The sequence below is a fragment of the Dama dama genome, unplaced genomic scaffold (genome assembly GCF_033118175.1).
Source record: "Dama dama isolate Ldn47 unplaced genomic scaffold, ASM3311817v1 ptg000174l, whole genome shotgun sequence".
Lineage (NCBI taxonomy): Eukaryota > Metazoa > Chordata > Mammalia > Artiodactyla > Cervidae > Dama > Dama dama.
Genome location: NW_026870975.1, coordinates 474,088 through 486,891, shown reverse-complemented (window position 1 = coordinate 486,891; position 12,804 = coordinate 474,088). Strand labels below are relative to the sequence as shown.

Here is a 12,804-nt window from a genome sequence, read left to right as displayed (position 1 = left end):
GCCATCCTCATCTCTCTACACCAACACAGATGGGCCACATGTCAGGGAGAGTGTGTCTCCTCCAAACCTTGCCCCACAACCGGGTTTCAGCCTTTCCTTCGAGGCTGTCTCACGTTACATTATTAACTACTTTTCGTTTTCTTGCCTCAAATCCATCCATGATAATTAGGCTGTGGAACTGAGAATAATTTCCCTTTCATCCTACAACTGGTAGGAGGAAATGAACCTTGAAGGCCATTCAATTCTGGGCCACTTATGAGAAACCTTTTCCATCCCACCTCCTTTTCTCAGTCTTCATCTAGCTCTCCTCAGTTTTCTAGTCTCCAGTCTAAAAGCCCCGTCCTCAACTGTGAGAATACACAATATTCAGTATGCACTGAATACATACACTTGCTCTGGCGCTACTTGGCACTGTCTTGTTTCAATTCGAGGACTAATTGTCACCTCCCCAGATGTAATACCCAGGCTTCAGTTTTAACATGGTAATGTGGATGAGGCAGACAAATGCACGCTTTGGGTTGTGCTGGATGACCCCAAGAAGGAAATCACCACCTGCGACTGACTAGTATTCCCAGGAAGGAAGGGGTGCAGCTTGCCCAGTGGTGTGTGAGCCTCATGTACACAGGGCTTCTTAACATGCACCCTCACAAATTTCTTCTTATCCTGTTTTCCTGGCAGAAGCTCCTTTGGGTGTCTCCTCACTGTTGAGACCATGGTGGAATTCATTTCCATGAATAGCTGCCACAAGCTTCCAGCCTCTTGGAGGAAACCCTGTGTAATCATGCCTACCCATCTAGTTCCCAAGGTCTCTCATTGAGGTTGTTGGTGCTGGAGGATAGGGGAATAAGTTGTGTGCTTCAGCACAGTCCCTTTGTTCCTAATGGGGTAGCATGGTCAGCCAGCCTTAGATGTACCCTTGGGGGACAGTCTTTGTTGACATAGTGGGATTCCCTGTGGTTTCCATGAGGTGCTGTCTTCCTGGTGTGCACTGGCTGCTTAGTCACCTAGGACAAGCCTCAATGTTCAGAGCAGTCTTATTTCTACCAGTCAAAAAGTTGAGAAGCACAAGATGGTGGAGGGGGAGGGGTACAGGGAGTACATCTCTCTCCACGGATCCATCAGGAATAGACCTTCAGACACAAGTGCTTGCAGAACCTCAGCTGAGAGCAGACAGGACTGCCTGAACAGAGGAAAATAGTAGATGGAACCACAAACTATCAGGAGGATGCAATAACTAGGGGGTGGGGGGAGGAGACATGCGTGTTAGTAGGATTGGGCCTGCCCTCAGGGGGTGGGAGACCTGAAGTAGGTGTCCGATCTCCACATGGTAGCAACTGTCTGCATCAGAGGAGAAACACTTAAGGCTGAGAGTGAAACAGCACATCTGTGGCAGCCTAGAAGGGATGAGAATGAGACAGTCCTTTCCACAGTCATTCACACCCCAGAGAGGGACACAGGTCCTGTAGAAGGTGCAGCAGGAAGCAGATGGTTCCTAGAGATTGTGGAGAAATCCCTGGCCATGGTCTGCTGCCTACTGGTTAGAGACAAATTGAGGGGATGCTCAAATGAGGAGATCGTGTGGGAAAAGCCTGTGCAGGTAAGCCAGGTGGCCATGGGAGGAAGGTGACACTGCTGAGTCATGTGTAGGGGGTGGAGCCATCGGGACAGCCTCTGTCTCCCCACACGCCTGCATCACAGCTGAATAAAAGAGAGGTTGGTCCCATGAAGCACTTGAATCACTGAACTACAGAGTAAGACTCCACCCAGGGAGCGCCTTTAAGTACCTGATGCTCCAAATGACAGAGTAGGACCCCAGCGTGGGGGGTCCCACTATGTGCCTGACACGCTGAACAACAGTGACGGACCCCAGACAGGAAAGCCCTCGAAGGGCCTGAATGCATGTGTCTATGGAGAAAGACTAGCCAAAGAGGCCTTCAGATTGCCAGCTACAATAGGCTCAAAGAAAAATTCAGACAGGGCCTTAATTCCTGCAGTGGAGGTAGTCCAAGTCTCTGTACACTTGGCACTGCCAGGGTCCCTGAAAGCCAAGCAACTGTGTTGCCTTCATGCTCAACTCTCACTCAGGCAGAGCTGCCACGGTCCAAGTACTCGTCCGTCTTTGCTCTCAGTTTCGCTTCAGGATTGTCAGATTCCTTTCTACCCTGGAGACTGTGGCAGGATTCTCTGCCAGGGAGGGGATTCTCCATGCAAGAATCCTGGAGCGTATTGGCCAATATGGATTGCCATGCCCTTCTAGAGCATTATATTAGCCGCTGTCCTTATTGCCAAACCCCTGAGCACGCGGCGCTTGCCAGAACCTCTGTGACCCAATCTGCTGCACCACCTCCACACCTGGTCCTCAAAGGGGCAAACCCAAGGACTCCAAGGCAACCTCAGGAGCAAATTCCAGTGGACAAACCACATGCAGAAATGGACGGGGAACCCCCATGAAAGTCAGCAGCAGTGTAGCTAAGGAAGAAGGCCCAGAACCTCCCTACGAGGTGTACAAACTGCAGATTAAACCCACACGATCACCTAGGAAGACTCTGTGTCTAAGCAATGGATAAACAAGTCATTGAGAGATCCCTCCTGCAAACCAACCAATCAACCAACAACAACCACAACGAAACAAAACGCACCAGTTCTGATGGCTGTGGACTTTGCAGGCAAGAACACATAGGAGTGGGACCAGATTAGAATGTAAGTTGCCCCCACACCAGGTCCAGAGATCAGCACACCAATGACGGGTAGCCGAGGGAGGTGAGGTGGCCTGTGAATACAAGTGAAGGAAAGTACTCTGACAGCAGTGACTCAAGATAAACGTATGTTCTTCCTCTCTTTTGATTTGCTCTGTAGATTCTTTGGGATTTATTTGTTTTCTTTCTTTCCGCCCTCACCACAACTGCAGTAGTTGTCATTGTTAATTTCACTACGGAATCAAATGAAGCTTTGGAGCTTTTTTCCTGTGTGTGTGTGTTTCATCTTCTTCACTCCTGCTATAAAACGTTTCTTGTACGTTCAGCTTTTGCAGTTCTGTAGAACTTCTTTTCTTTTATTTTCCTCAGTCTTCTTCTAAGTTTAACTTGACAATTTTTAATCCTCCTAATTTTGTTATCTACATTTACTCCTTTGTTTATTTTTCGTACTGTATTTCCCGCCCCTTTGTAGTTAAACTTTACCTGTATAAATGATTTTATCTCCCACTGTTTAAGACTGTATATCTGTTCATTTTTTTCCTCTCAACATATTTGTTAGATTTATTTTAACTGCCTTATTACCCACCTAGAACCTAGGACTAGTTTTGTATTCCGGTTAGTGCTTTAGTTAGTTTTATACTTGTAGATAAACACTCGGGTTCCTTTGTTCACTGTGCCAATTTAATGACGTTTATTTCACTTTATTTTTGTTTTAGAACTTTGTCTCTAAGTTGGTCTTTTGCTGCTCTGTAGAGTTTTATTTTCTACTTTTTATTGTCTTCTTCCATTTCCCCCGCTTATTATACATTTATTTACTTATTTATTAAAACTAGTGCATTTTTTCTATATCGATTCTTTTCTTTGCCTTTCCTACACTTATTTTCCCCTTAGGGTGAATCTTTAATATATATATAAATGTTCATCTTCCTCTTTACCATTGCATATCTATGCTTTGTTTTCTGTATTTCCTTTCTTATCAGCTTCGGGGACGCAGGCCTGGTGAAGTCCAGGTGTTCCTTTAGGATAAGCAGTGTCTGCAAAGTATAGAAAACCGAGTCGAGTCTTGGTTGAGTGCAGAATCAAGACTATTTTATTCTTTTACATCAGTGCTTATGTACCCTAAAATCAATAATCCTTTAAAGACCTTTAAGGAAGGGGCAATGATAAGATTGTACCAGGTGCATAATCCTGGGTGACATCAGAAATAACTTTCCAGATCAGTCCATACCTACACGTAACTTTTCAACAATTCAAGGGCAGCAGCTAGTCAACTGTGAAAAGCCATCTACAAACATTATCTTGTGAAGCTGATCCCCGGGCTGACTTAGCTCTGGTATGTAATGCTAAAGGTCAAAGTTCTCATGAATTCCCTCCTGATCACACCCTAAGCATTCTTCCCAATCTCATAATGGACTCTATTGACTTTTGCTTATGGGGTAGATAGACCTGTTTATTAGAACCCGTGGGCCCCCATGGACTGTGTTGCTGCCATGCAAAGGTTTCGAAGAGGAATTTTAGGTAAGAGTCAGACTCGTGTTTTGGGAACCTCAAAGAACGCCAAGCATCAGAAGATGAAAGGCCGAAGGCCTGGGCGTGGGTTGTGGGGCAATCCCGAGAAACCCCCAGAGGTCGGGATGATTTGCGTGTGGAGTGGTCCTGGGGGTCCCCACAACTGTGCGTGCCAGCTCCTTGAGCCCAGACCGTGTCACGGGCTGCGTTTCTCTCGCCGGCTCCTGACATCTCCCCGTTTATTTCCTAGGACAGCAAGATGAAGTTCAGTCGCAACACTTTGAATGCTGTGCAGTAGACTTTGAAAAAGACAAGGAAGAAAAAGTATTACTAGTAAGGCCATGGCATCCATATCAACACAGCTTATTAGCCCGGAGACAAAGTTTTGCCTGTCACCAAGCTTGAGAGGATATTGAAATGATTAGTTGCTGTTCCGGCAGCGGTGAAGTCTAGTCTGGAATGCTCTAGGGCTTGGATTTGTCTACATACGTTTTCTAAATCTAAGCTTATGCTGGAGCTATTCCAAATTCCTGTGATATGACTTTTAATCCATTCCCAATTATAGTCTGTTTCATTAACTTGCTAGGGAGTGATACAGATCCATCGACAATCAGCGTGGCAAGACAGAGCTAATTTTACTATTAATGCTTGCAATTCAGCTCCTATGTGCATTACAGCTTCTTCCAAAGTATCTACTTCCATCTCTAGTTTACTATCTATGATTTCTTGAGATGCTAAAGTCAGGGACACATTTCTGGAGATGTTATTAACAAATTGAGCTGTATGCACTTGTTGGGTTAGAGCTACTACTGCCACTGTAATGGAGGCAATTGCGGCTATCAAGGCAGAGGTTGCCAAGATAAGTACATCTACTAAATGCTTAGCCCTCATAAGATCTTGTCATTGTTGAAGCACAGCTAAACCAGAATTGTCACACCAAGGAATAGTAACATTACCAGCAACCATAAGATATGGAGGGTGTTGCAAAACCACAAACAAGCCAACCTTAAATCGGGGGCTGAGGCAAGAGGATAGCATACATTCTTTACAAGTAACTATGGTTGGACCTCCAGTATAATCAGCAAATATCTGTGCGTCATTAGAATTATTAGTGAAAAGGAAAACAGGGAGAGGGCAAACAAGCTAATGCAGAAAAGGTACTAGCAATTTTAGGTCTAATTACTGTGATCTCGGAGGTGGCGGCAAGTGCTTTCCATAGTTCAGGCTGCCAATGTGTCTGGTTGTTTAAAGGAAAAGATAACATGGCAGGGACAAACTGATTGTGATGCCCAAACTAGTCGTTTTGAATTTTGTTTGGTAAATTTTAGTGGCGACTCAGTGATAATTCCCTTTTTAGAAGCTCCTAAAGGATGTACCTTCCTTTAGGGGCATGATTAGACTTCTATTATATGGGAAATGAAAACATAAAGGGAGATCATCAGTGAGTCCCCAGAAAGTGTAATTGAGTTTGATAGGATACTTATCCTAAAAATATGAAGTGTACCATCCGCCCAAAGGATGGGGTCGAGTTGTGTGGATCTGCATGGCCTATTGGTGCAAGTAACGACCTGGAATGGAAGGGGGTTAGTGAAGTTGGCCTAATATACCCCAGGTGTGGCTGAAGAGGCATTTACCTGACAAGCAAGCAGAGCAAGGATAGCTATGAAAACCTTTTCAGGAGTAGGAGCATGTCTTGTCGACACAGCTATGTCTTGAGCTGGGTGACAGACGTCCATGATTTGTCCCCAGGTCGGGAGAGCAGCCTGTCAGGTGGTTCGTGTTGGGCATTTTCTATGGGGCACGGGGATAGATCGTGTGTGGTCTCTCAAGGACAGCCGTGATATCTGCATAGTGGGAGGTTCATGTGGATATTCATCTGGAGCTTCTGGTGCTGTCTGTGCTTGATTTTTTGGAGTTTCCATGCTGGAGGAGGGGGAGGCCCCCTTTTTCCTTTTTGGCCGAGAAAGCAGAGGCATCGGGTCCTCGGGGAATTGAGACACACTGGATCAGCCTGTCAGAAATCGGAATGGTTGACTCTGCATCTTGAGGAATGATAAAAGCATACCATCGGCCGCTGGTTATCAGTGGGTCAGGCCCCTTCCATTGTCCTGAAAGGACATCCTTCCACCTGACTAAAGGTTTCATGACCCTTTGTTCTGGGGTCCAATGCCAAAACATGGCAGTGTGACCCAACAAATCAGCATTAAGATTATGTAGTACAAAGACGGCATGCTCTAACACCTGGTGAGGGGAACTCTACTTGTATAGTTATATCTTGAAAGACTTCACCCGTCCTGGCTGTAGTTATAATCACATGAGAGAAAGTGTCCACGGTTACAGGAACAAAGGATCGCCTCCAAAGGCGATCAAAGGATGGAACATGGGCTAAATCTACCTGCCAGAGCATATTTGGCAATAGTCCTGGAGAATATAATCTGAATGCTAAGGTAGGTAGAAAAGTAGGGCAGTGTGTACAGGAGTGAACTATTTCTCGAGCTGACTCTCGGGGAATGTGAAACTGATATTTGAAAGCAGTTGCGTTTTGATGATGTAGGGCGTGTGAGGCTCGATCATCAATAACAGTGTCAGTTGCAATCGATTTAGTAAGAGCATCAGCTAAATCCTTTACACGACTTAAGGGCCCTTGTAGACTCAAGTGAGCTCGAATATGCCTGATATCAAAGGTTTTATTTGGAATCTATATTGGTTGTTGCAACTTAGACAGTAAGTGAAAGATGGTGGTTTTATTTTTAGGCAGCACAACTGTCTCAATATGAGAAAATAGTGTGATAACATACTGTGAGTCAGAGTATATGATAAACTCTTCTTTGGGGAACATAACAAAGGCCACTACGACGGCAGTCAGTTGAGGCTTTGGGGCTGAGGTTTCTTGGGCATATAACACTTTTAGTTTGAGTTTCTGTAACTATGGAAGCTTTTCCATTGGAAGACTCATCTGTAAAATTATTGACAGCCTTTGGTATAGGAGAGGCTTGACATCTTTTTTTTTTTTTGGAAAAAGACTGGGTCATCAGCCATGAAATTTAATGAAGAGTGAGAGGGCAAATGATGTGGGCAAGGAAACTTGCCCTACATAATGTCCTAAGGCAATTTGCCAGTCTTTGTTAAACTGCAGGAAAACATTTAATTGTTATTTTATTGTATGAAATTATAATCTCAGGAGGATTGTTACCAAACGAATGTATCATCCTTTTTCTGCATTTTACAATTAGTGTTGCTATTAAAGCTGGGTCATAAGCCACTATCTTCTTGTCTGTAGCTGGAAGATGTATCCATTCCAGGGGTCCTGATTGCATTAATACACCAGTCGGAGCTGTAGGAGTAGGCAAGCACAAAAGCTGCCACACTTTACTTGTATCAATCCTATTTACATGACTATAGACACAGCAGCTGTTACTTTATCAAGGGCTTTTCGAGCTCCAGGGATCAGGTTCTTTTCGGAAGCTGGGTCAGAGGTACCTTGTAAGACATTACACAAGGGCTTTAATTCAGCAGTAATGAATTTTACCTAAAGCCTAATCCAGTTAATATCTCCTAGCAAATTTTGATAATCACTTAATGTCACCACATGAACTTTTTTTTAATTGTAAGGGAACATGAGTCGCCATTTTAGAATATAGACCTTGCCCTAGATAAGTAACCTGGGGGTTTCTTTGCGGGCAATTTGTAGGCCTCTATACTGTAACGCCTCTGTTAGATCATGCAGCACTGATTGTAGGTATGCCTGATTGGGATGTACTATTTGGATATCATCCATACAATGAATTAAATATACCTGTCTATGTTTGATATGAACCCTGTGCAAAAGACTTGAAAAGATTTAGAAGTGTGTGCAGGGGCACTGTCAGGTTTAAAACATTAGGATAACACAAGTCTAACAGTGAGGGGTTATTTTGGATAGAAGAAGAATGAGCTTTGACATGTACAATAACTTTAAATAACACTTATTTATTTTACTAAAATAACAAAGTTAAAACCAATATAAACCACTTAAAGGCAAAGAAATGTATAATCTGTTATTGATAGATTTATTCTAAGAAAACATTTTTCGCTTCACAAAGAGAGCAGACTATATTTCAGTCTGTTACCAATTTAGCCAAGAGCAAACAAACAGCATTTTATTTCGTTAATCTTAGATAAGTTTTTTGCTTTTTTTTTCTTATAAATCTTGAACTAGAGGTATTTTTCTAAAGGTATGAGAGTCAAACCATACAGGGTAATTGACAAAGTAGCCTGGTCATTATTGTGAGCTGTAACACTTGAACATGATAATTAAAACTGTAACTGACAGCATGTTACCAGGACATATCAATTTTCATGAATTTTCCATAATTTTTAGGTTATCTATATAAGTAATAACAACCATACAGTACAAACTGAGAAGATTTAGCGCCCTTCCAACAATCATTCCCATGCCATTTAACATGTCAAATGAACTCAGATAGTATAATAGCCTTTTGGGAGGCTTCAGGGGCCCTCTGAAGCATCCCAAACTTAGCTAGTGGTTCAAAGAATTTTAAAAGAATATGTTTTAAAATGTTTTATCATAAGGGTCAATTAAAAGCATTTCAAACGTTGGGTCAGATTTAGTCAATGTTGATGGGTGTATCCTTTAGCTTGCTGATATATCACAATCAAGTTCTAGTGAACATGAGCTCCGCCCCCTTTGGACCAAATGGACTCTACCCAGTTTTTTGTTTTGGCCATGTCCTTCCTAACAAAATCTATTTATCTAACTAGTTTTAATCCAATTTTAGAAAATCCCGATCATGCCAAACTCTTTTTTAATATTCTTGATACCTCTGTTAAATTTACTGAAAGTATACTTCCTGCTTTCCTTTACCAACAAAGAGCTAACATTTGTATGAGCATTTTAGAGACTGGTGAGCATAAATACCAGTGATAATGTTTAAATCCCTTGTTTTTTCTTTGTTTTATTTATTCACTTTGTAACATTTTAGGATGGCATCAAGCACTATTTACTTGTAGTCCCACATCTCTTTAGTTGTTCTGTAAAAGGAAATCAGTGTTTAGTGGGAAATGTTTTAAACATTTAATATATTTGGAAATGTCCTAATTAATAGACTTTTAATACTTAGTTTAGCACATCCCTTAGAAATCTGACTTATGTCAATCTGGAGAGACAATTGTAAACGGGTATTCCTAAAGAAAAATTATTTGTTAGAGTTTATATAAAAACTCGTATCTTTTTTCCAATTTTTAGAAAATTTTTTCACTCGAGGTAATTGCCTTGTTGACAAAGTGGAAACAGATATAATATTTAACTTATATTAAACCTAGGTAGAAAAAATATTTTAGTTGATGTTAATTACTCTAAGACATGTCTGTATCAGATAGGTGACTGAACAAACATTCTTATCAGGTATTCAATACTGAATATAACTCAGTTCACCTGAACCTGGAATTTATTGTTTCATTTAGAATTATTTGATTTGTAAGCGCTTATTCTTCTTTAAAGCAAATAAATAGAGCTCATTTACAAATTAACCTAAACAATATTATGCAGAGACAAGGACATACCAACACATCTTTAGACAAATGCAGTGCAAAATCTAGCTTCATGTTTTAAGCTGGGTCATGAATTAGATATTACACAATAAAACTTACTAGCTTCTACAAATAGAAGAAATACATTAAAAATTTTAAAGGCTTTTTTTCTTTCCTTTTTGTCTCAGTGTCAGGAGTTAGAGATTGTCTAGGGGCAAATACTTTGGTGCTTTTTTGATACCAGCATTGCATACCATGCCCACCCCCTCCTGCCCAACCGTCCTTGACAGAGCTCCCCAGCTAAATTCCCAGCCTTGCACTCACATACAGAAACACCACATCCTCCTCCTCTTCCCCCATGGGAAGGGTATCATTGGGGCTCAGTCTGAGCACAGGACAGCCCCATGCTTTCAAGCTAACTGGACCTTCTCTTCCCATCTCCAACTGCACAGGAACCATGCCCCTCCCTCTGCACATACTTTTCCTTTCTCTGCCCTTTCTGCCCCACACAGAAAGCTCAGAGAGCTCAGAGACACACATAATTTCACACCGGGTTGATTTTATTTAAATGTCATTATTAATGTTGGTGGGTGCTATTGGTAGAAGACTCAATGACTGTACTGTTGGCCACTTTGAAGCAGTGAGACCCTGGAAGAATTCTCATGTCTCTAGCCATGTTCTGAAGTCACTGGCTATGCAGTTGTCCAGCAGGAATGGCAGGGGTCTCCATGATCTCTTGGGCCTCTTCCAGTTGGTTCTGATTCAGCTCTTGATTCGCCTTGGAACACTGGCTCCAGAGGTTTGAACCTCTGATATTGTTAGGGTTCTCTGAGGTGGGAGCTATTTGAAAAGCCTTCTTGCTCAGCTTTGGTTGAATGTGCTTATTTGCCCTCACAGGTACCCTGGCAACCTGGAGAAAACAAGAGAAGGAGCAAAGAATGGCATTAACTTGGGGAAGAGTGTATTGCTGTTTGGGACTGATGGTTTCAGTAGAAGGAGTGTGACCAAGAGGTGGCATGTGCAAGACAAGGAAAGGGGAAGGTGTCTTAGGGGCCCTGTCAATGGGCAGGGTGAGCTTGGGTGGGTTCACTCACCTTGACACTTCTTTTCGACCTCAGTTGATAAGACGTCTTCATCTTGTCGTACTGCATAAGGAGCCGGTTGTTTCTGAATTGTGCTAGAGTCTTTTGGCTTCCCAGTCACTTTAGTCATTTGGTCTTGTGTCTGTGTGTGTGTGTGTGTGTGTGTGTGAGTGTGTGTGTGTGTTAAGAAATATTCAATTGATTTAACTAGTTTTCACAGGTGAATGTGTATTCTATAGAAACTTGATTGATTGTACAGTTTATATATACTTCAAACTACAGAACGCAAAAAGTAGGTCATATTGATGCAAAACTACTGCACCAACCCATCCAAGTAAAGGCAGATTTACATTCTGTAAGCTCTCAGCAAGGCCAGGCTGTGGTCGGTTCCAAGTAGAAACTTCAAAACTGTACTGAAATAACGTTTTGATTTTATTTCACTCTTCATCCATTCCATATGATTGCAAGCTCAGAAACCTGCCAGGAGACAGGCTTCTGGAAACGTCCCCAGCACTGGCAGGAATGCAGACATCTATGTCCACAAGGCACTCTCACATAGGATCCTCTCCTTGTTATGGTGTGTAGATGTGAAAGCAGAGACTGAGAACATGAAATGTCGAAATAATAAGGTAGTTCTCTTTAAAAGGAGTTTCTGAATTGAATAGTATACCAAAAGAATTTTAACTTGTTCAATAAAGTACATTCTAAGTGAACCTAAAAAGCACAGTTTATAAGCATGCAAATTCTTTCCATTTTTGGTGTAATACATCAATCACATTGCAAAGAGAAAACCAAAACTCTATATAAAGTAGTAGAGCTCACCTAGCCACAAGAAGCACTCATGTATTTATTTTTCAAAAGGGTCAGAAAACCTAATTATAAACCTGCTAAGATTAACTTATAACTTAAGCTACCATACTGAAGCTAGTCAGTGATTCACTAATACTGCAAAAGATGCTTTCTGTTAGCGAGAGTGGTTTCTTCCTGTTAACTGGGTAAGAATCAGACTTTGAACAACAGGGAACAATCAATTGATATTTCAGCATGAATCCGAGGCATATTTTACTTTTGGGTATGTCCATCAGAGGGTGTTTAGCCAGAAGTACTCATCCTAAAAGATAAGTCTTCCATTTGATTTAGAATTTTCTACCTTGGAGGCTTTGGACCTTTTAGAGATAAGGCACATCTCAGATCTTTCCATATTTCGATTTGCAGCAGGGATGGCGAGGCTTGCTATCACCCCTTTCTTTTCTTTTAGAAGGAAAAGAAAAAGATAAACACACATTGTTTCAGACTTTTCTGACACCTAATCCTAGAAAATATCTTTATATATACACATTCCTAGCCGACGATGACAAGAATGAGAGCCTCAAGGAGCAGGCCAGAGCTCACCATTATACTTTTATACTCGTGTATATTAAGTATAAACCAATGACGTTTCAACAAAGGAGTTTTGTAGTTATTTATTTTAAAGCTACAGTACCTCAGAACTCCTTGGCAATAAATAGCTTGTCTGTCTCAAGTCCTGCTTCCCAGAGGGAGCTCGGTAGGAGCCTGGCCCAGGCCGTGAGGTCCGGCACGGCGCGCCCTGGTGAGGTCGGGTGGCCGGACAGTCAGAAATCGTCGACCTTGCTCTTCCTGTACTTGAGCATGTAGTCCATGCCCTGCGCGGAGTCCTATATCTTCTTCTTCTTTTTTTTTTTTTTTTAAATTATTTTTTTTAATATTATTATTTGGAGGCTAATTACTTCACAACATTTCAGTGGTTTTGTCATACATTGATATGAATCAGCCATAGATTTACACATATTCCCCATCCCAATCCCCCCTCCCACCTCCCTTTCCACCCGATTCCTCTGGGTCTTCCCAGTGCACCCGGCCCGAGCACTTGTCTCATGCATCCCACCTGGGCTGGTGATCTGTTTCACCATAGATAGTATACGTGCAGTTCTTTTGAAATATCCCACCCTCACATTCTCCCACAGAGT

At 42.1% G+C, this 12,804-nt stretch overlaps 1 pseudogene; it reads right to left on the bottom strand.

The window, feature by feature from the left end:
* Positions 1-4,401: 4,401 nt before the first annotated feature.
* LOC133053706 (uncharacterized) lies at positions 4,402-6,181 on the bottom strand (annotated as a pseudogene).
* Positions 6,182-12,804: the final 6,623 nt, after the last annotated feature.